A 27154-nucleotide genomic window follows, 5' to 3' on the forward strand; every position below is an offset into this window, starting at 1 on the left:
TGGGAAAAATCCCATGGACGGAGGAGCCTGGTAGGCTGCAGTTCATGGGGTCGCTAAGAGTTGGCCACGACTGAACAACTTCACTTTCACTTTTCCTTTCATGCATTGGAGAAGGCAATGGCAACCCACTCCAGGGTTCTTGCCTGGAGAATCCCAGGGACGGGGGAGCCTGGTGGGCTGCCGTCTATGGGGTCGCACAGAGTCGGACACGACTGAGTGACTTAGCAGCAGCAGCAGCAGGACACCCTTCAGCATCTGCTGTGCTTAGCCGCTCAGCCGTGCCTGACTCTTTGCAACCCCATGGACTGCCAGGCTCCTCTGTCCATGGGATTCTCCAGGCAAGAATACGGGAGTGGGCTGCCATGCCCTCCTCCAGGGGGTCTTCCCCACCCAGGAATCGAGCCTCCTGCTTTGCGGGAGGATGCTTTACCGGCTGAGCCATCCGGGAAACCCAAGAACACAGGAGTAGGTAGCCTATCCCTTCTCCAGGGGATCTTTTCCACTCAGAAATCAAACCGGGGTCTCCTGCATTGCAGGCAGATTCTAAACCATCTGAGCTACCAGGGAAGCCCAGCCTGCTGCATATTTTATGCCCACTGGATGGGCAGGTTTGCCCCCTAAGGAGGCTCAGGAGAGGATGGAGGGGGTAAATTAACTCCAGAATCTTAGAAAAGAACTTAGAGCCAACATCTTCTTGGGACTTCACAAGCAAAAAGCTGGCCAAGCTTTACACTGAACTGATACAACAGATCAAAACTCAATAGACAGCCCTCTGTTTTCCATTTTGAAATCTCCGTCTTAAAACCAAAGGACTTTGGGGGCTTCAGGCCAGAAAAGGACACAAATGATAAGCGAAGATCACTAAAAACGAAAAACCAAGCCAGATTAAAAAAAAAAAAAAAAAGAGGTCAAGTAAAACAGCAACTCAGAGGCACAGTAACTTCTCATTTTGCAGCATGCATCTAACCTTGAAGCCAGGGCCCCAGAGAAGTCGGGTTAGAAGCAGTTTCACTTCGCCGATTGCTCCCCGCGGGGCCTTTCCGGAGGCAGAAAGCAGAAGTTCATGTTATTAAAATAGATCCCATTGTGCATGCTAGAGCAACACCATCGGCCGGGCGTCTCTTCCGGCTAGTCCCCCGCTTCATTGCTCAGGCTGGCTTCCCCCAACCCATTTATATGAACTCTATTGGAAACTCGGCTTTTGCGGGGAGCTATGGAGTGTGTGCTGAAGCATCTGGCCACTGAATGTGTAAAACACCAAGGGAAACACGAAGTTCTGCGGTAAGTTCTTTAATGAGCCCTCGTGTCAGAGAAAGGACGTTTTGGGAAAACCCTCTGACCTTCTTTACCGCTCACCTTGGCGGGGGCACCTGCCACGTCCTCACTCTTCTGAGCACGAACTGCAGGAGGCTCGGGAGACTGGCACGTTAAAAGAAAGCTGCCCTCTTTTTCTTTTGCTGTTTCTCATTTTGATTTCTTCTTCCTCTCCACTACCTCTGAAAGGCAAGGAGTAGAATGGGGCCCGCTTTTCGGGTCTACTTAATTCCTACTCCCAGGCCACATCAAAACCACAATGCAGAAATGCTGAAAGCTCCAGCCTCGGCATCACCTGAAAGCTTGTTAGCAATGCAGGATTTCAGGCTCCATCCCAGGCCTATTGAATTAGAACATGCATTTTAACAAGACCTCGGCTGATTCAGTTTGCTCGGTAGGGTTTGGGAAGCACTGGGAAAGAAAGCTTTGAAAATGAAGGGAGGTCTTGCCCTCCGCCCCTGGGGGTGGGGGGGTGGAGGGGTGGAGGGGCGGGGGGTGCGGGGGTAGACCTGGTGTGAAATTTTGGGTCACAGCGACATCTTGTGGTTACCGTAGTAGTAGCGGTTGTGTTTTCCGCTGAGCCAGCTGCTGTTCACTGAATGTGCAAGCGTGCTCAGTCGTTCAGTGTCTGACTCTTTGCGACCCCTTGGGCTGTAGGCCGCCAGGCTCCTCTGTCCATGGAATTTTCCACGCCAGCAGTTAATTGTTCATCCCTGGAGGAAACAGATGAACGCTGTACTAGAGTCCAGAGGGCTCTGGGTTCGGCCTGTCTCCGCCAGGCTGTCAATCAAAGAGATACGGGCTCTTTTCCAAGGATGCCTTCTACCAGAGTTGAGAACGGTTTATAGGCACAGCGATTTTCTGCATTAGAAGCAGCAGGATCAACAGATCTCTAAGTATTTCTTTCCTCTTCACAAGATTTATGATACAATTCATAAAGCTTTACAACTCAGTGGCACAAAAATGATTCTAGATATCATAAAAAATGAGTAGTTTCCCCCTTTTAAGCACGAAGCTTGCTTTAAATAATTGTTTGTATTTGCTGAACTTTTAGTCTGTTTCAAGAACTAAGAGCCTGCATGTGCTAATCAATTAAACCTCACATCAATTCAGTGAGACCGTTAGGTTTAGTCGCTCAGCCACGTCTGACTCTTTGCAACCCCATAGACTGCAGCACTCCAGGCTTCCCTGTCCATCACCAACTCCTGGAGTTTGCTCAAACTCATGTCCATCTAGTCGGGGATCCCTTCTAACCATCTCATTCTCTGTCGTCCCCTTCTCCTCCTGCCTTCAATCTTTCCCAGCATCAGTGTCTTTTCCAATGAGTCAGTTCTTGGCATCAGGTGGTCAAAGTATTGGAGCTTCAGCTTTAGCCTCAGTCCTTACAGTGAATATTCAGAATGATTTCCTTTAGGATTGACTGGTTGGATCTCCTTGCAGTCCAAGGGACTCTCAAGAGTCTTCTCCAACAGCACAGTTCAAAAGCATCAATTCTTCAGTGCTCAGCTTTCTCAATAGTCCAACTCTCACATCCATACATGATTACTGGAAAAACCACAGCTTTGACTAGACGGACCTTTGTTGGCAAAGTAATGTCTCTGCTTTTTAATATACTACCTAGGTTGGTCATCCTGGAGAAGGAAATGGCAACCCACTTCAGTATTCTTGCCTGGGAAACTTCATGGACAGAGGAACCTAGCAGGCTACAGTATGGGGTCACAAAGAGTTGGCCATGACTGAGCACATCAGCAGGTTGGTCATAGCTTTTCTTCCAAGGAGCAAGTGTCTGTCAATTTTATGGCTGCAGTCACCATCCATGAGACAGGAGCTATATTTAGTTTGAAGACCTACCTGGCAGTGATACTTATTGGTTGAGGAAAGTCTATACTAACAAGAAACTTATGACTCTAGTAACTCTTGAAAGTGAATTTGCATTGAATTAAATCCAAGCACTTCTTCATACATTTAGGGAAGAGTAGTGCAGACACAGATGATATGTTATCTACCGAGCCTCAGACTGTGGTTGGGATGTTTATATATTTGGAGCCTCTTGCAACAGCTCCAAGGCTTTCCAGAGGATTCATGGCTCACAGCCTGAGAGCTCCTAATGTAGAAACACCACCAGTCCTTCACTGATGCCATCCCAGGCAGTCATGAACACAGCTGATTTCATCTGGTCTCTGATGATTGGCAGAATAGGGCTTGACCTGGTGTCGGAGAGGAGACTTCTGGGGAGCTGGAAACTGATTTCCAAGAAGTTCCGCATGGTTACACTTCTAGCTTGAAAAGCTGCACTAAGGAGACAGAGACCCCATGTCCTTTGCTCCCTTCTCTTCTCCCACCCATACAGCCTGGAAAGAATAACTCTCCTGAAACAAAATTCTGTTTGAGTTCTTCCCCAACACAAAATTAGTCCAATTATGCCCAGCTGGTTATGTGAGCTAAAGCCTGTTCTGATATCTAGGTTTTCAAAGTAAAATCTAAAACCAACCAACCTGCTTCCTGCTCCACCCTTCCTGTCTAGTCTATTTCTCCAGTCTCTTCTGTTGGAAAATTGTGGCCTCAGTGGAGACATCCAGGAGGCCAGCTAGTGGCTAAGTGACCCTCCCCCCAGGAAGCATTACCTTGATTAAGTCACTTGGAATGCAGAGGTCCTACACAGACACAGGAACACAGTTCTGGCAAGGAATGGACAGCCTTTTCTCAAGACCAGGCATGAGTTCACTGTGAAAAATCTCATTATCGACAGGTGAGTATTGTTGTCCTTCAGTCACTAAGTCATGTCTGACTGTTTGTGACCCCGTGGACCATAGCATGGCTTCCCCGTCCTTCATTATCTCCCAGAGTTTGCTCAACACTGATTTATGTCCATTGAGTCAGTGATGCCATCCAACCATCTCATCCTCTGTTGCCCCCTTCTCCTCCTGCTTTCAATCTTTCCCAGCATCAGAGTCTTTTCCAGTGAGTTGGCTCTTGGCATCGGGTGACCAAAGTATTGGAGCTTCAGCTTCGGCATCCGTCCTTCCCATGAATATTCAGGTTTGATTTCCTTTAGGATGAATGGTTTGGTCTCCTTGCAGTCCGAGGGACAAAGTAAGTATAAGCGGTGAGTATTCTCTGCTGCAGGCCCTGCCTCAGTGGAAGAAATAGCATAACCAGAAGGTTGCTTGGTCAGTATGAGTCATGGCCATTTCTTGTTTCTGGCTGCCCAGTTTCAAACCCCTCTTTTCAAAAGGACATCATTTACAGACTTGCCTAGTGGTCCTGTGGTTGTGACTCTGTGCTTCCAATGCAGGGGGAATGGGTTCCATCCTTGGTCAAGGAACTAAGATCCCACAAGTCAGGCACTGTGGCAAAAAAAAAAAAAAAAGCACATGATTTCCTTTTGGGCATTCTTTCTTCCCACTGGATGTGTCTGGGAGACAGTGACCAAGATTCCAGCACTCCTTCATTAATGGGCAGAGAGATGGCCCAGGCTAGGACAGGTATATGCTCTCTACCTGGTATTTGAATCTTGACGGGAGGATCAAAGAAACAGGAAAGAATTCTATTTCACCCCAGCTTTCTAGAACCTGCTTTTAGACTTCCTGCTGGCCTTTGAATCCTGTCCTCCAGAAGTATCCTAATTCCTGCCTATTTCCAAGCCTCCATTCTGCTATTGATTCTGTGAACCCCCAATATCCTTCCAAAATAATTTTTTTTCTTTTAATTAAGTTAATGTGCTACTCAGCTATTGCTAAAATAATGCTGTATAAAAATATCACCCTCAAAATCTCAATGGTTTGTAGCAACAGGATTTTATTTTCCTAACCCACAGTTCAACATGTTGGTAGGCCAGGATGGCTCTGCTTTAGACTTCAGGTCTGGTTAGGTCTGTTCCATGTACCTCTCGCTTGAAGACACCAGAAGCTATTCATGGCATATTCTTCTTCTGATAAATGATAGTGGGCAAGGTAAATCACACCAGTGCATTTAACATCTCTGGTTGAGCATCATCTATGTGATTCTCTTGGCCAAAGCAAATCACGTGGTCAAGATCAAACCCAGTCGTGTGGACATGTGCATTCTACCTACTTGAAGGCAGGCAATGAAAAGCCACCACAGAAAGGGCACCAATGTGTTTGTATTATTCTATTACTAGGAAAGAGTGTAAAGGCAGGACCATTAACCTACCTTGGTTAACCAGAAAATAATACAATATCAACAGAAATTAATTTTAACCCAGATATATTCATTTTCCTTTATGATTTGTGCTTTCCAAGTCTTGTTTAAGAAATTCTTCCTTGCTATGTATCAATTATGTTTCAATAAAACTGAAAGAGAAAACAGAAAAGAAATTTTTCTTTGACCCGAGAACTCCATAGTCTTCTTTATTTTGTTTTTCACGCTTAAGTCTTTAGTCCAGACTCTGGGTAAGGCAGGGATCCAACTGAGTTTTTGTTAATGGCTAACCAATTGCCCTAGCATTGTTTTTTGAATAATTCATCCTATCCCAACTGATCTGTAAAACCACTTTTTCCATGTATCAAGTTTCCATAAATGCAGGAGTCTTTCTGGACTCTTTTCCCTTTCTATATTCTATTGTCAGCCTCTGCTAATACTCTACTTCTCAATTATTTGGTCTTTAATCTTCATTTATTAATAGAATCAGCTTGTACAATTCCATATATATACACTCTAAAAGTAACCCGTCAACATTTTGTTTGGAATTTCTTTGAATTAAAGATTAATATGGGGAAGAAAAAAAGGTCTTAGATAAGAAATCTTCCTCTTCACGTATGTGGGTCATCTTTAATTACATTCTATAAGATTATATAAGTTTCTTCTTAAAGCATGCCATTGTTAGTTAGATTTATAACTATACATGGTGTCTCGGGTGGTGCCAGTGATAAAGAACACGCCTGCTAAGGCAGGACACAGAAGAGGCCTGGGTTCGATCCTTGGACTGGGAAGATCCCCTGGAGTAGGAAAGGGCAACCCACTCCAGTACTCTTGCCTGGAGAATCCAATGGACAGAGGAGCCTGGCAGGGTGTGGTCCATGGAGTCACAGAGAGTTGGACACGACTGAAGGGACTCAGCACTCACAAAACCATACACCTTATTTTATGCTTGTTAAAATGATATAAATGCAATCTTTTAAAAATAATATCTTGATATCATCAAAATTTGCTGCCATGTGTTGCATATAAACAATTTTTGTATACTGATCTCAAAGCCAGTGACTTTCACCATAATAGCTAACGTTCACATAGTCCTCACTATGAGCCAGACACTGCTCAAGGCATTTTGTATGTATGGAATGCACTCAGTCTCCCGATGACTCTGTGAAGCAAGTTTTATTATTATAACCTTTTATAGATGAGGGAACTGAAGAGCAGAGAGGTTAAGTAAACGGTCTAAGATCCTAAGTGGTGAAGCCAGAGTTCAAACTCATCCAATATCCAAAGCTATAACCAAACCTATATTTGTTGTGGTTATAACTATATTTATAGCTATATATATATAACTATGTAACTATATTTGTCTCTTATCGTTGTTAAGCTCTTTCATCAGCTCTAATAATTTTCTAGTTAACTCGTGGGAAACTCTTCGGTTTCCCGTGCAAGCAAGGACAACACATACTTCAAACATCAACTAGCAAGCATATGGTTAATGCCCTATTAAAGCAGGACAAGGTGTGGGGCTGTGTGCGGCTGTGGGCGGCTGTGTGTATATCTCTCTGTGCGTGTGTTTCTGTGTGTGTGTGTGTGTATCTGGAAACGCTAGGAGGAGGAACGCTATGAAGAGCAGCATTCTCAAAGCTAGTGGAATTCGCCGAGGCCTTGGGGTGGCCGGTATACTTTCCGAGGGCCCAGGAATTTCTGGCATGGCAGCAACTAGCTGCGTAGGGGCATCCTCAGAGAGGCCTGCAGGCTCCAGGGAGGCCTGAAAAGGGAAAGGCCCAGGGCCAAGCCCAACAGAGTGTGTCAAATGACAGGCCTGCTCCTTCCCCACCCTCCACCCCCAGATCTGGGCTGAATCAAAGGGCCATTCAGGCCCCTCCCTTTCACAGACTGAGGCCACTGCGGCTGTCCCCTGAGGCTGAAACGCAGCAATCCCACGGGCTTCTGCTCCGAACAGGCTTGTGTTTGAAGCCACAATCTACTTGGCTCCGGCTTTATACACATTACTTTCCTGGTGCTGAAAAAAAAAAGAATTAGAAGAATGAAAGTGAGAGGCTTTGAGGGATGGGAATTCTTTTTTCCAGTCTAGTGAATGAGGTTAATAAGTAGAAAAATAAAACTACTCTCCGTGAAGGGTCTTTGGAAGGGTTACCAGGCCATGATAATTAAAAGCAAATTAAAAGGCTATATCATTCATTCAGCCCCAGTCGCCTCTCTCAGCCCTGAGGGAACCGAGTGTACTTCAGGGCAGAGAGAGGGGGAAGTGGGGGGTTGGAGGGGGTTGACGGGGGGAAGGACTGGCTTCCTCAGCCATGTGGGGTGGTAGCATTTAAGGAGAGGAGGGACAGCCACCTCTGTAGCCATCTGCAGTATCTCACCCAAGTGAGTGAGTGAAAGTTGCTCAGTCATGTCCTACTCTTTGCGACCCCACGGACTATACAGTCCATAGAATTCTCCAGGCCAGAATACTGGAGTGGGTAGCCTTTCCCTTCTCCAAATGTGAGGTCAATTAGGGAAGTGACTGACTGATAATCCCCTTCAGACCCCACTGCACATTGGACACTTGCTCACACATTTCAAAGGAATATTTTCTAGTGCTTTGCCTACTGTAAAAAAATAAAAACCCAAACTAGCCTTGGGTGTGAGTCATCTACCACGAGTCCCTTGTATCTCTCTGGTTCTCAGTTTCCTTTCTGTAAAATGAAGATGACAAACTTGATCATTTTCAAACAGGGGTCTCCTGAGTCCTCTTGGAAACCTGGCCTGGAGGAGGAGGGGGAAGAGAGTGATGAATCGAGCCATTAGCCCGTGTCTGATTCCGCCATCTTTGACCTCAGACCATTTTCAGAATAAGCTGGTGGAGCAATTAATTCTGACAGGACCATTTCTATGACCTACTGACTCTGTCAACTGTTCCAGGTAACCCCAGAGATCAGAGCTGCCGCCTCTGCCCTGGTTTGGTCCACGCTGCCACCTTGAAGAAGGTGTGGGAGTTTTCTGCCAGCATCGTATCTTTCTCAAGGAGACTAGGAAAGACTTGTGATGACCCAGGAGGGTGGTGTGTGACCACAGGTTCTGTGCTAGTGGCTCTAGGAAGTAGCCCTGAGGCCTGGGTTGAAGTCAGATCCCACGGAGCTACATCTGTATTTTCACAGACTCAGGTGAGATTTTGCATAAGCTTCTGCAGCAGTTTCCCTGAGACACCTTTTGTGAGCTCCCAGTTTGATGCTTTTCTGAAGCACCTCGGTTTAAGTTCTCCCCTAGAACCTAAAACATTAGTGGTATTGTCAGTTCACCTGGTCACTGGTATCATTCCTCATGTCCTGCAGTCAGAAACCATGGTTTTTCACTATAAATTCCTAGGATCTGGTAAAGTCCCTGCCACTCAAAGGTGATTCATGTTTTTGCCAGTGATGCCACCAGCTGACAGCCAACTTCAAGTGCTAGACAGACGAGCCTTCAGATGATTCCAGCCTCCAGCCTTCAAGTCCTCTAGCTGAGGCTTACAACATTGAGGGGCAGAGACAAGGTGTCTTTGGGGTACTCTATCCAAATTCTTGACCCACAGATTCTTTGAGCATAATAAATGTTTTTACCGCATCACTAAGTGTTGGGTACACTTGTTCAACAGCCATGTGATTGGAACAGTGGTCAGTGATAGACACTAAGTACATTAATAAGTGCTTGGCCATGAGTTCTTTTAGATCCCTGGACCTGCCTAGATGGTAGAAAAGAGAAGGGCTATCCCAGGAAAAGAGCAGAACTGTATAGTGTTCCTCTAAAGTTTTAAGGCATAAAGATCTATAAGTACCTACTATAGTGTAGTAGAAAAGATTATTTTAAAGATCAGGATCCTATCAAGCCATGGAGGAAACTTAAATACATATTACAAAGTCAAACAAGCCCACCTTAGAAGTCTATAGGTTGTAATATTCCAACTAATATGACATTCTGAAAAAGGTGAAACTATGGAGACAGTACAAAATATCAGTGTTGGCCAGGGGTTAGGGAGGAGGGCATGAATAGACAGAGGATGGGGGTTTTTGAGGCACGGAAATTATTCTATATGATACTCTAATGATGGATACATGTTGTTTTACATTTGTCCAGACCCACAGAATGTATCACACTACAAGTGAACGCTGATGTAGACTGTGGACTTTGGGTGATAATGATGTATCAATGTTGGTTCACCTATATGCAAAACAGAAAAAGAGACACAGAAATACAGAACAGACTTTTGGACTCTGTGGGAGAAGGCGAGGGTGGGATGTTTCGAGAGAACAGCATGTATATTATCTATGGTGAAACAGATCACCAGCCCAGGTGGGATGCATGAGACAAGTGCTCGGGCCTGGTGCACTGGGAAGACCCAGAGGAATCGGGTGGAGAGGGAGGTGGGAGGGGGGATCGGGATGGGGAATACGTGTAAATCTATGGCTGATTCATGTCAATGTATGACAAAACCCACTGCAATGTTGTGAAGTAATTAGCCTCCAACTAATAAAAATAAATGTGAAAAAAAAAAGGAAATAATTTTAGAAATAAATTTTAGAAATCTCAAAAGTCTAGTATTGCAACCAGCATATTAAAAATAAAACAAGTAAAAAAAAAAATGTTGGTTCATTGATCGCAACAAATGTACCACCCTGGTGCGGATGTGGGGGAGCCTGTGCTTACCTGGGGACAGAGGGTTCAGGGGAAATCTCTCTACTTTCCATTCAGTTTCTTTTTCTTCTCACTTGATTTTGCTGTGAACCTAAAACTGCTTTGAAAAAGAAAGGCTGTGTTTTTAAAGGGGGTCATTTAAATGTGGTTGTATTTGTTTAAGAGCCTAGGGATTTCTCCTTCCCCATCCCCAGCCTCCCCGAGAATCAACAGACCGTGCAGTCTTTGGTGGAATTTTTAGGGCATCAGTGCGTTGGAGCTTGGGGGTAAAGCCTGACGCCGTACATCAGGGGTTAATTTACCTCTGGACTTATTCTTTCCTTCCTTTCTGTCTCTGGTGGAGTGTATGTTATCGGGGAGCTGATCTGTTTCTAACATAATTTAAGGAGGCTTCTGTTTTTGCCTTGAGTGACAGTGAAAAAACTTCAGCCTTAAAAGGCACAGCCCAAAATGAATGGTTTTAGGACCAGATTAAATCCAGGACTCTAGGGCAGTTTGAATAATGAATTCACTATTCATTATTCTTTTCTCTCTCTCTCTGGCATTTATTAATTAGCAACTGTTTTCCATAAAAATAATCAGTGCGATCATCCTTACAACTGATCAAAATAAATGTAGCATTTAATTTTGTGTTTTAATTAAAATGATGTTATAATTGGGTTTTATCCTTATATCTATTTGTTTAATAGATTTCTCCTCAGAAAATACAGCAGGTGACCATGTAGTTCCCAGAGTGATTATTTAGATGGAAGGTGATTGTATAGGGCTTTCATAGTTTTAAAAACATCTATAATGATGATTATTAGTGATTTTGGTTTACACTGATTTAAGCTGGTAAATCTTTAATCTGATTTATATGTATGTGGGTATATGACATGCTTGCTAAACACCTTAGAAGAAAAGCAGTTGTCACTCTATGCCACAGAACTTCCCCAAATCCACGAGGGGGAATTGATGCCAGTTTCCTGGGGCCGGGGACCTGCAAGACAGGGAAATTGATCACCAGAAACCTAGGCTGCCAGGACTGCAGTCTGAGCGCTGCGTCCTGTGGGTTTTTCACAACAGTTGTGTCGAGGTGACTATTATAGATGCTCTGCGGTGAAGCAGAGTTTTGGATGACTTGGTAGTTTTCTCTATAAACCGCTAACCAAACCAGAAGTAAAGCAATTCTGTTCAAAATCTAGTCAAGACCCGGTACATTGGGGCTGCGGGGGAGAACCAGGCAAGGCAGGAAGTACAAGAGACCGAACCCAGACCTGGACGATGAGGAAGATGAGGGCAGGGATCAAGGCAGGGCAGCTGGTAAACAAGACCCTCATTAGGGAACAAATTCCCCTCCCTTCCCATAAATGCAAAGGCTTCCTGAAGCGAGCAGTGTTCTGATTTTCAAAATATATCAGTACTTCCCAAGAAGTACCCAAGGTTTAATAGCAAGCATCCAGTCCAACTTCCTTTTGATAACATCTCAGCTGGGGTTAGCCCAGGTCCGTTGGTTCCAAAGTCAACGTTGATGGCGATCTCTGATATACTGGCCCAAAGAGGCCGGTGCAGTGGGGACTGTAGGAGAACCGGAGAGCCGACTGGTCTCTTTTCCCCTCAATCATTCCAGTCCTTCCTGGCAGAGACCGGCATCTTGGCGTATGGCCCTGTTGGAAGTCAGCTGTACATGATTATTTCTCAGAATCTTGGGTGACTCTCTTGTTTTATCTACTCATGGTTTCAAAGGTTGATGCCATGGAGTTTTTGTCTGACTCTAGCCTAGTGGTTGAGAGTTCTGCCCCTGAAGCCCGTGCTGGGTTCAGTGGTGGTGGTTTAGTTGCTTAGTCGTGTCTGACTCGCGATCCCGTGGACTGTAGCCCACTAGGCTCCTCTGTCCATGGGATTTCCCAGGCAAGAACACTGGAGTGGGTTGCTATTCCGCCTCCAGGGGGCCTTTCTGACCCAGGGATCAAACCCGCCTATCCTTCACTACAGGCGAATTCTTTACTGCTGAGGCACCAGGGAAGCCCTCTGGGTTCAATACCAATGATGAAACTAACGTGAGTCTATTTGGTTCCTGCTATAGTCACAGCAGGTTTGAAGTGAGGGTAAATAACTCTGTTCCTCACAATATCGCTTACCGGATTATAATTCCGCCCCATCGGCTGACTGCTTATTAAGCGAACATTTATTGTCCAGTACAGAACTGTTTCTGTAAATTGTTCTTTAGCTGGAGGGAAGCCCCAGCTGTCTGTCCCATCATAGGTGCTTTACCCATCACCTCACATGATACATTGAATGGCACATGAGTCATCCAGAGCAGACTCTGCAAACATCCAGACTCAGGGGTTCTTCCCTAGAGAACGGGTAGTGACTGGAGAGTGAGCCAGCTTCCTCTGAATTCAGGGCTGTACAATGGAGCCAGTTAGAGTGAATCCTTAAGGGTGAAAGCTACAGATGTCAAGGGTCCATAGATTTCATTTGTGCAATTGTGGAGAATTTTTCTAAAATATTTTAGCTGAGTCACATGTTTTAAATACCTTTAATTGCTCCAATCAGATCCTGTGTCTAAAATCCATCATGCTGGTGAAGAAGCCACTGTGATCACAGATGGAAACCCGTTTCTGACTGCTGCTATGCTGACTCGCAATGCATCAGATATCGATCAAGATACACATACCTGAAGGGGGTATGGTAACCGGGAGCTCAGGCTTCCTCGTGAGGATGCTGCCACTACCCCATGAACTGCTGATTATTCATCAGACTAGACACTGGGGTTGTTGCTTAACCAGATATCACACACATCACAGTGTATACATGGACGTATTTAAAACTAAAATGCAAACACTGAAACAACCATGTCTGCCACTTCCTAATAACCTGGACCCGTTATTCAACATTTCTATGCCTTAGTTTTCTCCCTTGTCTATACACATGGATTGTTAGGTCAATAAAATGAGATAGCACATGTGAAGTACCTAGGGTTGTATCTGACACACAAGAGACAATAATAAATGAAAGCTGCTATTATAAGCTACACACCACGTGCAAGATTCACTCCTCACAGAAGGCCCTGGCTCTCTATTTCTATGCCCCAAGTTGGCATAGAAATAGATGAGACTGGGGTTCAGGTAGGTGAGCTGGATGCCGTTGCATGCCAGGGACTCAGCTGTTGCATTAAATAGCAACAACCTCTTATAAACCAGGAAATTGATTTTCCTCAGTATCACCAGAGGTGACTCATAATAATCAAAGTCATTGGAGACTGATGTAGAAGTCAACTTTCAAAGTGTAAATCAAAATGAGAAATATAGCTACCAAGTGCATTGGGATATCCAAGCTCCTGGGAGAAGGTGATGATATCTTCACTGTGGGTTCATTTTATACAATGGATGCATTCCTGAAGACTTTGTGTTATTCAAAACCTATGTGATTCAAAGCAAATTTTTCCACTAACTAAAGTATGGAAGAGTATGTTCCCAGAGCACATAAATCAACACCCATTGGCCTGTAACTTCCTTTTAACGGTGCTTTTCATTTCTTTAGATGATCTCTGATATTCTGCAGAAATGAATTTGGTAAATTGAAAGCATAGCATATCATAATGGCTGTTGGGTCTTCTTTAGAGCCTTTTTATGACATCTAGCATATGTGTTGCCGAAGTGAGCACTTTTTATGATGTCTTAAGAAGGGAATAAATGCGTTGCTTTTGGTGCCTTTCTGCATTACCAATTATGAATACTCTGATGACATGGTGATAGGTTATTTAAAAATGCATAATAACTACACAACTGTCACCAAAATCAGTTGATGAAGTTTTGAGCCTTGTGACATAACAGCGTAGTTTGCAAGATACTGACAAAATGAAGACAGAATTTCTGTTTTAGAATGAAAGTGGCAGTTTGTAATTCACTTGGCTGAACAGGCTTTGAAATTGAGCAACTGTTGATTTTTAATTCTGAGGATTTGTATGATTTCTCATTTTGAGCACAAAATGAGACCTTGTAAGTGTCTTGTATCACAGTTTCAGATACGTGTAATTCAAATTCACTTACAATGTAACTGTGCCGGATTGACAAATTATTGCTTTTTGGATCATTTTCTTTTCAAGGCTGGTATAGTAGAAAGATGTTGGCTTTGAAGCCACCAGACAGATCTTGGTCTAATTTAGTTTTTGTCACTTATTTGCACATAGGACTTAGTTTCTTCACCTATAAAATTGGAATTATAAATGCCTGTCATATAGGGTGATTCTGAAGATGAATAGTAATATTTACCACTTATTAAGGTGATAATCAATTTATACATATATATTATTGCATAATCTTACAGAAATTCCACAAAGTAGAAATTATTATTCCATTGAAAAAAAAGGTTCATGGAGGTTAAATTACATGACCAAGGCCTAATACCTGATAAGCAGCAGAACTAGGATTCAAACTCAGGTCTGAATTGACCTGACATCAAGAGACATTTCACTTTCTTCTAGAAGTAAATGAGATAATATGTTTAAAATGACCAAGAACCGTATCCGACATAAAGTAGACAATAAATGGCAATTGCTGTTATCATTATGGTAACCTCCTCCTCTAGGTCTAACACACACACACACACACACAGGTGCATGCACACGTGTGTGAAATATTAATAACAAAGAATCTGTATCTTACATTGCTTTAACTTTCCTTATTCTCTTTCCCTCTCTCCTATAGAAATATATAATACAGAAGGAGAAATGGAAGTCCTTAAGGCCTTTCCAGAGAGGTTACAGAGACGAAGAATAACACATAATGCTTTTCTTCCTGGAAGAGAGAACTCTGGCAGAGTCACCAAGTTACCTGCCAAAAAACTACGTTCATTAGTTTCCTACGAATGCCATAGCAGAGAGCCATGCCCTGGCTGACTTCAAAAACAGGTGCTCCCTGTTTATAATAGCCAGGACATGGAAGCAACCTAGATGCCCATCAGCAGATGAATGGATAAGGAAGCTGTGGTACATATACACCATGGAATATTACTCAGCCGTTAAAAAGAATTCATTTGAACCAGTCCTAATGAGATGGATGAAACTGGAGCCCCTTATACAGAGTGAAGTAAGCCAGAAAGATAAAGAACATTACAGCATACTAACGCATATATATGGAAATTTAGAAAGATGGTAACGATAACCCTATATGCAAAACAGAAAAAGAGACACAGAAATACAGAACAGACTATTGAACTCTGTGGGAGAATGTGAGGGTGGGATATTTCAAAAGAACAGCATGTATACTATCTATGGTGAAACAGATCCCCAGCCCAGGTGGGATGCATGAGACAAGTGCTCGGGCCTGGTGCACTGGGAAGACCCAGAGGAATCGGGTGGAGAGGGAGGTGGGAGGGGGGATCGGGATGGGGAATACGTGTAAATCTATGGCTGATTCATATCAATGTATGACAAAACCCACTGAAATGTTGTGAAGTAATTAGCCTCCAACTAATAAAAAATTAAAAAAAAAAAAAAAACAGGTGCTCCTTGCTTCACGGTTCTGGAGGTCCGGATGTCTGAGATCAAGGTGTCTGCAGGGTCCCATCTGTGGGCTGTGAGGGAAACTGTTCCGTGCCTCTCTCAGCTGCTGGTGCTTCGCCATCAGTCTTGGGCATTCCTCGGCTTGCAGGAGCATCACCCAGTCTCTGCCTTCCTCATCACGTGGTGTGTTCCCTGTGTCTCTGTCTCTTCACATTGTCTTGCGCTGTGTATGTTCAAGTTTCCCCTTTTTATACGGACACCAGTCATGTTAGATGAGGGCTGAATCTAGTGACCTCATTTTAACTTGATCTCCTCTGTTAAAGGCCCTGAAAAGTGAAAGTGAAAGTTGCTCAGTCGTGTCCGACTCTGCAACCCCATGGACTATAGAGTCCATGGAATTCTACAGGCCATAATACTGGAGTGGGTAGCCTTTCCCTTCTCCAGGGGATCTCCCCAACTCAGGGATCAAACCCAGGTCTCTTGCACTGCAGGCAGATTCTTTACTAGCTAAGCCACAAGGGAAGACCATTAAAGGCCCTATTTACAAATAAATTCACGTTCTGAAGTGCTGGTCTTCAGCTTATCTTGTATGGGGGACACAAGCCCATAGCGTGTGTGTGTGTATGTGTGTGTGCAAGAGAACATGAATATGGCTAGCACTAGACACAAGAAGACTTGCTGTTCATCCTATCTACCTTCTAGAATGTCTTCTGGCACGTTGGATGTATGAAGTTGTCACTCTTTGAGTTGCAACTGACAGACGCAACTTGAATTAAGTGAAGCAAAGAGAGAAACTATTGGGTTATATAATTAAACTACAGAAATGGTGGGGAAGGAATAGCCTTAAGGATCCAAAAACTGAAGCTGTCCAGTTTCATTCTGCGCGTGCTCCCTCATGGTTCCAGCTGTCTCCACGAGGCTGCAGGCATGACACCAGACTGCCCCACCTTCTCTTCTTATGGTCTTGTAACCAGGGACAGGAGAGCCTTCTTAACTGGTTAGGGAAGGAGGCCAACAGGCTCTCCTTGGATCACATGACCTTCCCTAAACCGACCCCTGATTCCTAGGGGATGAAAAAATATGCTTGGGTCTACTCAGGACATGTGCCCACCTCTAGCCATGGGTCTAGGGGTGCTCAGACTGGCAAGGTTGAAGGTGGAGGGGAGTATTCTCCCACACAAGAGGATAAAACATTCAAGGCTTATTACAGAAGGGCTTTGGGCATGCTTGCAGCTTGAGGTGCAGCTGAAGGTTTGATTTCCTACAAACTCATCTGGGGACTCATGTCCCCAGCAAAGGTCACATCGGGGCTTTTGCTCTGTCCTGGAATCTCATGTTCCTTGTTGTAGGATAGGGGTGGTGGCGGGGACTGCCCAACTTGACCAAATTCATTTCCCTTTCTTCCAGGGCGCAGAGCTGTTCTACATTTTCCAGCCTCCCTTGCAGTTTCTTGGTTGCTAAGTATTGGCGGTGAAGTAACTGAATTCTAGCTGAAGAAATGTGCTTGGGTGTGATGTGTGCACTTCCAAGTCTGACCGAAGACCTCTGCGCTCTCTCCCCAACTGCTGGCCTGATGCAGATCGTATGTGGCGGCTTGAAGTCACATATTAAAGCTGGTGAAACCACATGATGGAAGGAGGGTAGGTTCCTGAATCCCTGCTTGGAGGAAAGCCAGCTGCTCAGCAGACTTTTGTGCAACTTTAGATTGTACACGAGGAAGAAATAAACTTTGATTGCTGGAGCGATTACACATCTCAGAGTCTTTTATAGCAGTGAGTGTTTCCCTAACCAACAGGTAGATTTCCTTCCCTTTCATCACCAGTGGTTCATCGCCCCTGTTGTCCCAAATAGCTGCAGGGGATCCTGGAACCAACAGAACTGAATCCTGACTCTGCTACTTTCCAGTTGTGTGACTTTAGGGAGGTCAGCCACCCTCTTCGAGGTGCAGGTTTCTGATCTGTAATCATATCCACTCATTGAGCTGCATCCTGCAAGCTTTGTAATTGCCCAGCAGGAAGACCAAGGAGCCCAGCGACATCAATGATTTATTGGATAGGGATATTTTCCTACGTGTCCAAAGCAAAAGTCCCGGAGTGACACTCGACTCTGAACAGCAGACGGCAGGCAGGATGTGGCAGCATGCTTCATTACTGGGAGGAAGTTTGGGAGTTATCATTATCATTATGGGAGTTTATCATTACAGGGGCGTTGAAGTCAGGTTGGCTCATCAGTTACCAGGGAAACCAGCAGCTGGGGCAGGGGACAAGCACGTGGGCAGTCACTGATGGAGCCCTGTGATGAGGAGGATGGGATAGCCATGTGAGTCGAGTGTGAGCGGAGCTGAAGCAGGGCTGGTCCAGCAGGGGACACGCAGAGAGCAAGAGCACCGCCATCCTGAGTGGCTGCCCATACGCTGCTTCGCAAGGTGTTAGAAGTCTGAGCTACAGAGAGAATGTGAAAATACTGATTGTGGATTCTAGGTGTTGGTAGTATTGTGTTTTATTTAAACTGCTGCAGAGTGACTTTGTCCAAAAGTGACTTTCCATCGCCTCTGGCTTCATTGGAGCTTATCTTGTCAGCTAGGAGATTCCCCAGTCTCAGAAGAAAGACTTGCTGACTCAGAACACTAAGTTATATCCTTGGGCTATACTAAAATGCTGCTGCTGCTGCTAATTCTTTCTGTTGGGAGACAAACCCTAGCAGATGTTAAATCCCAGGTTCTGACTCTGCCTCTCTGAACCTCTCACGTAGGAATCATCCTCAGTTCCAGACTCACAGGTCTCTCTGCTTCTCTTATTCATTTTCTCATTCATTTGCTTGTGCATTCATGCATGTTCCATCGAGTGTTTATCCATTCATCGACGAAACAAATATTCATTGCATGCCAACTCTGACCAGGAGATACAGAGGGGAGAAAAAAGGCGTGGCCTCCCTCCCACGAGGGTGATAAGTACTGGGTGCTGCCCTGGCTCAGGGAAGGTACTCAGTCCAGGTGCTGAGGTCAGGAGGGGTGTTTCACAAGTACGATGCCAAGCGCAAGCTTTTCCAGGCAAAGGGATGGCTGAGCTCCTTCTACCATAACTACCAGCTACCCCTAAAATCAAGCTCCTGGAAGTGGCAAGTGGAAGTCCCATCCTTTAGCTACACCGTCATCACCGCCATCACCACTTTCTAAACCCTCCCCAATTTTTAAATTCCTTAGGAATACAGTGTTTTGTGTAGACCTATAACTATCAAATATTCTTTCACGCCCCTCTCCCTCCCCATGACCACTGATATTGCACTCAAAGGGGCATAAACGTATTTTTTTTTTTAAATACACCGTTTGTATTTTTTTTTAATTGTATTTATTTTTTGACCGTTCCAGGGCTTTGCTGAGTTGCAGAGAGGGGGGCTCCTCTCTAGTTTCAGTTCTCGGGCTCTAGAACTTACGTTCTGTAGTTGTGGTGCACAGATTCCTTACGGCCTGTGGAATCTTCCGGGACCAGGGATCAAACCCATGTCCCCTGCACTGCAAGCCAGATTCTTAATCACTGGACCACCACGGAAGTCCCTGGGGCATCAACATTTTTAAGACATTCTGGATGAAACGTATGTAGTGCATGCAGTCTTAAAAATCTTCACAGTAAATGTGTATATATGCAAATGCCTTAAATATAAGATATAGGTACACTTGTTCACATACATACACAATACGTATATGTATGTATGTGAATATACATATGTATAATCTCCAAATTTCTAAGAAAACTAATTGTTTTGTTGTGCTTACCTGTTGCTACCTCAGACACTAAAACTTTATTAAATTTCCCCAAAAGCAGAAATAAAAGGGAGGTTACTGCTAACCCTAACCCAGCGAATGTTGAATGTGTCTGGCTGATAAAAAGTTATCCCACCTTTTCCTCTGAGAAAGCTTTCCTGTTGGTAGAGTGTTAATTACGTCTTCCCTTCTGTTGGTGTCTAGAATGATGTGTCTCGTGACACATGCCATGGTTTGAATGACTAGACGCTGACAGTAGTTGAATGTTTACTGAAGGGTGGGATGGGAGATATGGTTTATCATTATCATATCTGTCTGTGCTATCTCCCTGCTAACAACTCCTAAACTGTTAGAACTTGGGAATTCTCTGGTAGTCCAGTCATTAAGGATCTGTATTTTCACTGCAGAGAGCATGAGTTTGATCCCTGGTTGGGGAACTAAGATTCCTCATATTGAGTGGCATAGCAACACCCCCCCAAAATTGTTAGAATTATTGATGACCGTGAGAATGACCCCGAAGACTGAGAGAGAGAGGGTGGAAGCTTTCTTTTATACTTTATCAATAATAATGGTGAAAGAGTGGTGGCAGCATTTATGAGCAATAATCAACATATATTGTTTTTGTTGTTGTCGTTAGTTGCTAAGTCTTGTCTGACTCTTTGGAATTCCATGGACTGCAGCATGCCAGACTCCCCTGTTCCATCTCCCAGAGTTTGCTAAACTCATGTTCATTGAATAGGTGATGCTATCCAACCATCTCATCCTCTTCTGCCCCCTTTTCCTCTTGCTTTCAATCCTTCTCAGCATCAGAGCCTTTTCCAAAGAGTTGACTCTTCCAGGCTCCTCTGTCCATGGAATTCTCTAGGCAAGAATACTGGAGTATGTAGCCATTCCCTTCTCCAAGGAATCTTCCTGACCCAGGGACGGAACCCTGGTCTCCTAGAATGCAGGCACACTTTTTACTGTTTGAACCACAGGGAAGCCCTCATATTTGTATAATTAACTATTATAATACTCATTTTCAGCACCACCCTTATGGCAGAAAGCGAAGAGGAACTAAAGAACCTCTCAATGAAGGTGAAAAAGGAGAGTGGAAAAGTTGGCTTAAAACTCAACATTCAAAAAACTAAAATCTTGGCATCTGGTCCCATCATTTCATGGCAAATAGCTGGGGAAACAATGGAAACAGTGACAGACTTTATTTTCTTGGGCTCCAAAATCACTGCAGATGGTGACTGCAGCCATGAAATTAAAAGGCACTTACTCTTTGGAAGAAAACTATGACAAACCTGCACAACGTATTAAAAAGCAGAGACATTACTTTGCCAGCAAAGGTCCGTTTAGTCAAAGCTATGGTTTTTCCAGTAGTCATGTACTAATGTGAGAAGTGGACAATAAAAAGGCTGAACACCGAAGAACTGATACCTTTGAACTGTGGTGTTGGAGAAGGCTTTTGAGAGTCCCTTGGACTGCAAGGAGATCCAACCAGTCAATCCTAAAGGAAATCAGTCCTGAATATTCTTTGGAAGGACTGATGCTGAAGCTGAAGCTCCAATACTTTGGATCAATACTTTGCTCCAGTACTTTGGGCACCTGATGCAAAGAGCCGACTCATTAGAAAAGACACCTATGCTGGGGAAGATTGAAGGCAGAAGGAGAAGGGGACGTCAGAGGACGAGATGATTGGATGGCATCACCGACTCAAAAGACACGAGTTTGAGAAAGCTCTGGGAGACGGTAAAGGACAGGGAAGCCGGTGTGCTGCAGTCCCCGGGGTCGCAAGAGTCGGACATGACTGAGTGACTGACAACAGCAAATGCTCATTCACATATTTTACTTCTTATTATCTCAGTGTTTGAGATATTACTTCATTCATGTCTTGTAACTGCTCTGTGAGGTGCGTTCTAGTATTATCATCCTGACTTTACAGATGAGGAAGGTAAGGCACAAAGAGGTTTAATGATCTCGCCGAAGTCACACAGCAATGGTGGAACAGGGTTTGAACCTAGACGGTCTGGCTCTAGAATCCACACTCTTTACCACTAAGCCATGTTGCCTTTCTTTACTCTCTTGCAATTAATTGAGTCTCGGTCAAACAAGAAAAAGAGCCGTCTAGCCGAGGGGAGAAGAGGTGCTCCAAAAGCCCTCAGAAGACCGCAGGCTCTGAACGCAAGGTCCCAGATGTCTAGCTTCCCCTTTCCAGCAGGGGGCGCCCATAGTCCACATATTCTGGGTTCCCTCTTAAAGCCTGATGCCTCCCCTACTGAGAACCACAACTCCAGACCCTTCAGTAGAAGCCCGGATCTTCAATTTTATGTATCATTCTTGAAGTATTTGTAGTGCATTAATCAAAGCAATGACCCAATATGTGGGAGTAATCAAGGGAATGATCCAGTGTATTTCTTGGAGGACCTGCTATGGGCATTACTGTTATTCCTTAGTCCTTGAGTTGAGTCTGACTCTTTGCGACCCCAGGGACTGTAGCCTGCCAGGCTCCTCCATCCATGGGGATTTCCCAGGCAAGAATACTGGAAGTTTCTCAGTCTAGGGACAGCGGGGTTGATGGCCCTGAGGATGCAAGTTTCTCCAACATCCTGCATATTCTCCAGCTGCCCGGAGGAGCCCTTGCAGGTTTCAGGGGGACCCTCCTCAGCTCCTGCAAGTCATCCTTTTTCTGTGTATACTTTGAGATTAGAAATCTGATTCCAAATTGAATGAGAGAGAAAACACAGAGAGAAATCCCCCAGGCCACCCTCCAGGGAGGTGACTGTCTAATACCACTGCCTAAGTAGTGGACCTTCCCTACCCAGCGATCAAACAAACCCATGTCTTCTGCATTGGCAGGCAGATTCTTTTTTTAAATTACTTTCACTGGAGGGTAATTTCTTTACAATATTGTGGTGGTTTTTGCCACACATCGACATGAATCACCCATGGTGTACATGTATCCCCCATCCTGAACCCCCCTCCCACCTCTCTCCCCACCCCATCCATCTGGGTTGTCCCAGAGTCCCGGCTTTGAGTACCCTGCTTCATACATTGAATTTGCACTGATCACCTATTTTACATATGGTAATATACATGTTTCAATGCTATTCTCTCAAATCATCCCACCCTCGCCTTCTCCCACATAATCCAAAAGTCTGTTCTTTTACATCTGTGTCTCTACTGTTGTCTTGCATATAGGGTTGTCATTACTGTCTTTCTAAATTCCATATATGTGCTTTAATATACTATATTGGTGTTTCTCTCTCTGACTTACTTCGATCTGCCTAAGGCAGGTAGGCTCCAGTTTCATCCACTTCATTAGAACTGACTCAAATGCGTTCTTTTTTACAGCTGAGTAATATTCCATTGTGTATACGTATCGCAACTTCCTTATCCATTCATCTGGCAGGCAGAGTCTTTACCACTGAGCCACCAATGGCCATGTGTGTGTGTTTAGTACTCAGTCCTGTCTGACTCTTTGTGACCCCATGGACTGTAGCCCACCAGGCTCCTCCAGGTAAGAATACTGGAGTGGGTTGCCATTTTCTCCTCCACGGACATGGATAACCACAAACCCAGTAAATCTGCAGAAACCCCAAGCAGATAAGCCACAAAGACACTTGAGGCAGGGGTTTTTCTGATCACACTCAGAAAACGAGCCCCGGCTCTCAGGGTGGCCTTGGCCACGGGAATCCTCCCCCACTGCCTCAGGCTGTTGGCGGAGCTGAGGGGCCGTGCGGTGCAGGCTGCCTCGCCGTCGTGAAACCTGCACCAGGGTGCTTTCTCTCTAGTGACCTTTGTTGCCTCCTCTGCAAGAAATTAGCTCCAAGGAGCAACGACAGAAAACCAAACTTCAACCTGCACCATAAACAGAAATGCCAGGAGACCAGATTTGGCAGAATTTGTAATGTTTCACAGTGTTGGGGAAATAACTCTGAGAGGTCTGTCCCCAAACCAGATGCTCCCTCCACCCTTGCAATAATCTGCAGGCAAGATCAGGTGAGGGGCCTCACCTTAACTGGCAGCTTCTCATCTAGGGACAGCAACAAAGTTGATGGCCCTGGGATGCATGTTTCTCCAACATCCAACACATTCCCCAGCTGCCCCTGAGGAGCCCTCGCAGGTTTCAGGGGGACCCTCAACAGCCCCTCCAAGTCATCCTTTTCTGTGTATATCTTGGTATTAGAATTCCGATTCAAAATTGAATGAGGAGGGAAAACAGAGAAATCCCCGAGGACAGCCTCCAGGGAGGTGACTGTCTAACCCAGGAGATTGCCTGGGTTCAGATTCTAGCATCTGCCTCATAGAGGCTGAGCAACCCTGGGGCAGTTTATTTACCCTTTATCTGCACCATGGTTTTCTCATTTGTGAAATGAAGATAATAAAATCCGCCTCCTAGGGTCGTTGAGCACCTCCAGTGAGTTAAGGCAGGTAAAGATTAAACACAGGGCTTGGCGTCCAGGAAGCCCTCCATCAATCAATCTGAGCTGCTGTAATGAAACCTAGTCATGCAAGCAGCTGCGGAAAAGAAAGGGTCTTGCACTCTTTCACAACCGCAAATTTCACTGGGACCGGGGCAGTTTTTTCCTGCTCTAAGTGACACTGGAAGACTGCCTGCCTTTCCCCCAGAACTTAACGCCCCCTCACCTCCTCCAGGCTGCAAACCCCTTCCTTCAAGGTAGTTAACTAGAGGCCACGCGGAAGTTTTCTCTCCTGGAATCGGTTCCGAGCATTTGCTCTCGTGACTAACTGGCCGGGAACGGAGGTCAGCTGAAGTTCAAGAGGGCCTCCGTGCTGACTTTTACTGCTTATTGATTTGTGGCATTTGCAAGCCTGAGCCCTGGGCCTCCGGGGCCAAGACCGCAGGCACAACAATGCCACCCTTCTCCGGTGGCCCTGTTTACCTTCCGGGAGCAGACAGGGTGTGGCCAGAACCTCTGGGGTGGTGAGAGCCCAGCGCAGGGTGTGGCGAGGGTGCGGGGTGTGGCTGCCCGGGACCGGCCTTGGGGAAGGCGGCCGGGGACGCCAGCCAGGGCAGCCCAGCTCTGAGCGCGCAGGCCCGGGGTGACTGCTCTGCGGGGGAGCCGTGGGGACTCGGGTTCTCTGCTCCTCAGACACGACGGCTGCATTAATAATACCTGCGTGGGTTGCTCAGTCGCGTCCTACTCTTTGTGACCCCATGGACTGTAGCCTGCCAGGCTCCTCGGTCTGTGGGATTCTCCAGGCAAGAATACTGGAGTGGGTAGCCATTCCCTTCACAGGGGGATCTTCCTGACTCACGGATCGAACCTGGGTCTCTTGCATTAAAGGTAGATTTTTTTTACCGTGTGAGCCACCGGGGAAGCAATAATAATGGCATCCCTTTTATGGGTACTTCTAGCCACATGTGGCAACCTGCAGCTCTCCCTTAATTAAGATTATGGGCTGTGTATGGCTCACAGAATCACTACCACTAGCTGAATGACCCTGGAGACTTGACTTACCTTTTTCTTCCACCGCGTCCTCACCTGTATGGTGGGGGGTGGGGGTGGTTAAAGGCCCTTTCCTTGAGGGTAGAGCAGGAGGTGCCCAGCTGGCATCACAGCCAAGGCTCTGGAGCCTGGTGGCCCCGGGAAGGGGCAGGTCGAATTAGATCACATGATATCGGAGGAAAGGGATTTATCTTGGTGACTTTATGATGCTGGTTCCATGTAGGAATGCAAAGTTAGAATCCAGGAAAGAATTGACAGAGAGGGATTTAAAATAGGATTTGATATGAAAGTGCCAACCTTGATCTTGAAATAAATCAATTGGCAACGGCAGACCCTGAGTAGAGTCCCGAGCATAGAAAACCAATATCTGACTCACTGAAATCAGTGTGAACAAATTTGAGATCAACTATATAAAACATTTTATGGACCATAGAAGGCTTTCAACTAAGTAAATAAAGTATGTGGGGGGGAAAAGGCACCTTCCTTTTCAGGTTGTATAAGGATCAAGTGGAAAGCCCTAGAACAGCCTCTGGCCCCAGGTAATTTTGAGCAAGCATCAGTAATTGCTAATGTAGATTTCACATGTGTGATTTCATGCCATCTCACGGCAATCCTGTGAGGTAGGGCCTTTACTGAGGAGAGGCCCAGGGCATGCAAAAAGAAGCAAGCAAAACTGGGATTTGATTCTGGGATTATCTGACTCTGAATCCCAAACTCTGGGTCCAAATAGCTGTGCCTCAGTGCTTTTTGTTTACCAACTCCATGTGAAGAGACGCTGGTTGAGTGCCTTACTATGAGCCAAGCTACTGTGACCTTTTTTAATCCACTGAAAGTTCCAATAACTCAGTTCATAAGCGCATACAGAACTCATCCAGCTGGGGCCTGAGCTTGGTCCTGGATCTGTCTCTGTGAGCAGAACCTTGGACTTGCCCACAAGGAGCTTCACCGGCCAATCTGCAAACAAAGACAGTGGGGATTTAAAGATGAAGCAAACCACCACCCCTGCCCCCCAGGTGCCTCAGAGTGCTACCTGGAACTAGATGTCAACAAAGGTATAACCTAATCAACTGAATTAATCTGAGTGGTTAAAGCCTTGATGTGACAATAAAAATACAGAGCCAGCATGGTGTCCTAGAAAGGAAGCATTCAAGCCCATTCTTTTAGTCATTATCCAGCCCCCAGGAGGGTGCAAGATCCCATCAGGAAAGGTGTGAGCTGTCTGGGTCAGCGAAAGCTTTTTAAGACCCTCCACACTTGGGTAAATCTGTCACATTAGTACTTACAGAGGCTTTCTCTGTACCCTGGGCTGTTTTTAGCCCTTGACATCTGATGGTCCATTTAATCCTCGCAATAAACTTATGGAATAGGTATACTGTCCCTCCAACAATTTCAAAATTTGATGCCTTGAGAGGTTTAAGTAACTTACTGAAGGCGACCATCCTATACAGCCAGTCAGGTAGCAGAGAAGGGCCACGTGGCATCGGGGCCCCTGCTCTTACCCACAGCACTACTAGTCCTTCTGTAGGCACCAAAATAGTCCTCTCATGAGTGGTTTGGATTCCTTGGTCACTGGATCCTGGGTGGGTAGCACACAGTGCCTGCAAGCCTCTCATTGGGATTTAATTATGTGGCATTGGGTTTATAGCCTAGTCTCATGTAAATGTACATCCCACGTTTCCTGGAGCCTGAAAGCCTCGAGGTGCTCCAAGAAAATAAAATTCTCTCCAAAGTGAATGGGTCAGGGTCCCCTCAAAGAACTGATGATAAGGAAACAGGTCAGGACCCTGTGGTCTGTCCCCACCGTGTCCTCTGCCCGCCTCTTGTCTGGGGAAAACTTTAGTCAAAGAATAAGTTTAATCAGAGAAACGAGAACACTTGGAGACAAAGGAAAACAGTCAAAGGAGACCACATAATAATAACGTAGTCATTAAGCTTAGTCAAGGACCTTTGGTTCTTTCTCAAGGGCTATAGATAATACTCTGAGCCATAGCCTGGGAGCTGTCTTATGGAGGCTAACACCAGGTGGAAGAAGTTAACTACATTATGACCACACTGTACCCACAACATAAGCGGCTACAGTTCTGAGAACTGGACTCAGAGAAATGGGAACAAGTGGACCCCGGAACTGAAGATTAACTGTACCTAAAACAATCAAGATGATGCTAGTCAGACCACTGATGACCAATTTGAAGATGACTGTCAGAGCTGAGATATGGCCCCCTCCTTCTGTCTATGAAACCTTTTGCCCCCCTAGTTGCCAGTTGGGGGGAGTTGGCTTTTGGACAGATGTCTGCCCTTCTC

At 45.3% G+C, this 27154-nt stretch overlaps 1 long non-coding RNA gene across 3 annotated transcripts; it reads left to right on the forward strand.

The window, feature by feature from the left end:
• The first annotated feature begins 1001 nt into the window (after positions 1 to 1001).
• On the forward strand, positions 1002 to 17365 carry LOC122422364. Of its 3 annotated transcripts, XR_006263794.1 has the most exons (5): positions 1002 to 1281; positions 8212 to 8639; positions 14838 to 15040; positions 15634 to 15817; positions 17042 to 17365. It is a non-coding gene; the product is annotated as an uncharacterized LOC122422364 (long non-coding RNA). The 3 variants fall into 3 exon arrangements; XR_006263792.1 differs by lacking the exon at positions 1002 to 1281 and having other exon boundaries at positions 6333 to 8639; XR_006263793.1 differs by lacking the exon at positions 1002 to 1281 and having other exon boundaries at positions 6333 to 8639; positions 15634 to 15680.
• Positions 17366 to 27154: the final 9789 nt, after the last annotated feature.

The sequence above is a fragment of the Cervus canadensis genome, chromosome 19, assembly GCF_019320065.1.
Source record: "Cervus canadensis isolate Bull #8, Minnesota chromosome 19, ASM1932006v1, whole genome shotgun sequence".
Taxonomy (NCBI): domain Eukaryota; kingdom Metazoa; phylum Chordata; class Mammalia; order Artiodactyla; family Cervidae; genus Cervus; species Cervus canadensis.